Genomic DNA, 1,057 nt, shown 5'->3' on the forward strand with positions numbered 1-1,057 from the left:
TTTTTTTTCTTTTCTTTTCTTCTAGATAACATTATCTTCAATCATTGTAACGAAATTGGCACTTGTTAATATCACATCCGTTGTAAACGTGTTTTGACTGGGGTGGTTAACAGTATATAGGCAAGGAATTCTCCCATGACGCTGGATTCGTCAAAAATTGTAGGGAAATAACGGTCACTAATAAGTCTTATCTCTTCACAGTGAAATATGATTATTCTTGGTGTTTTTTTAAAGTCATTTGCGAAATGTTTTTGGTTTTGTTTAAAAAAGAATCGCGACAATTATTTAAATGTATATCGTTTCGTCTGAGACTCAGATTCTCCCCACCTGAATAAAAAAAAATCAGGAAAAGAAGGAAGGGTTTCCTTTACGTAAACTCATTTTTGTATGAAGGCCCAGATTGATGCCCTCGAGATTGAGTGAAACAAAAGACTGCACGAGCAACCGACGAGAAATTTTGGAACAGGAAAAGCAGAGCTTATGCGCAATGGTCCGACTTTTTGTGAAAATGCTTGTTGTAAAAGTGACATCAAAACGCGCTGTTATGTGTTGTAATATGTTCAAAAATAAAAAAAAACTATTGGTTTGCATCCGTCCCAGAGACAGTGAAACTAGTGTGTCACATTGGCTTGGCCAGGGGTGCCAAAGGTGGGCCAGGCACCCGCCCGAGGAACGCCCTCACGCAAAGAGCCCCGCTGTAAGTGCTAAGCGATGGACGCTAACGGCGGTTGTGCCGAAAGGGTGGCAAAACAGTTGGTCGACGAGGCTACCAGCTGTTCGAGGATGACTTCTTGATTAGCCTGCGATGAACCCCATGAACGAGCCGAGCTTCATCAAAGTTGTCCCTGTTGACATTTCTCTTGGTAGGTCACCGGAGCAGAAGGTCATGTAGGCCTATCTCGGTACTGATTCTTGCTGGTGTTGAGGCTCTTGAGTTAGGCTTCGTCTTACAGTCTTTTCTTGTTTAACGTCTTTAGGGCATTTTACTTTTTCAAGATTCACAATATTAAAGTCAGTCTAGGTATTATTGATGTTTTTTTAGATAAACTGTTTCATT

The 1,057-nt window shown here is 40.9% G+C and overlaps 2 protein-coding genes across 3 annotated transcripts in view; both read left to right on the plus strand.

Moving 5' to 3' along the window:
• Nucleotides 1-1,057, plus strand: part of LOC119587013 (rho GTPase-activating protein 21-like) — a gene marked incomplete at its 5' end in the record, with an annotated part of 201,687 nt that overhangs the window by 146,867 nt on the left and 53,763 nt on the right.
• LOC119587014 overlaps nucleotides 1-1,057 on the plus strand; it is a 34,679-nt gene that overhangs the window by 32,478 nt on the left and 1,144 nt on the right. The gene's annotated exons all lie outside the window — the stretch shown is intronic.

This window comes from Penaeus monodon, chromosome 22 (genome assembly GCF_015228065.2).
Source record: "Penaeus monodon isolate SGIC_2016 chromosome 22, NSTDA_Pmon_1, whole genome shotgun sequence".
NCBI classification, from domain to species: domain Eukaryota; kingdom Metazoa; phylum Arthropoda; class Malacostraca; order Decapoda; family Penaeidae; genus Penaeus; species Penaeus monodon.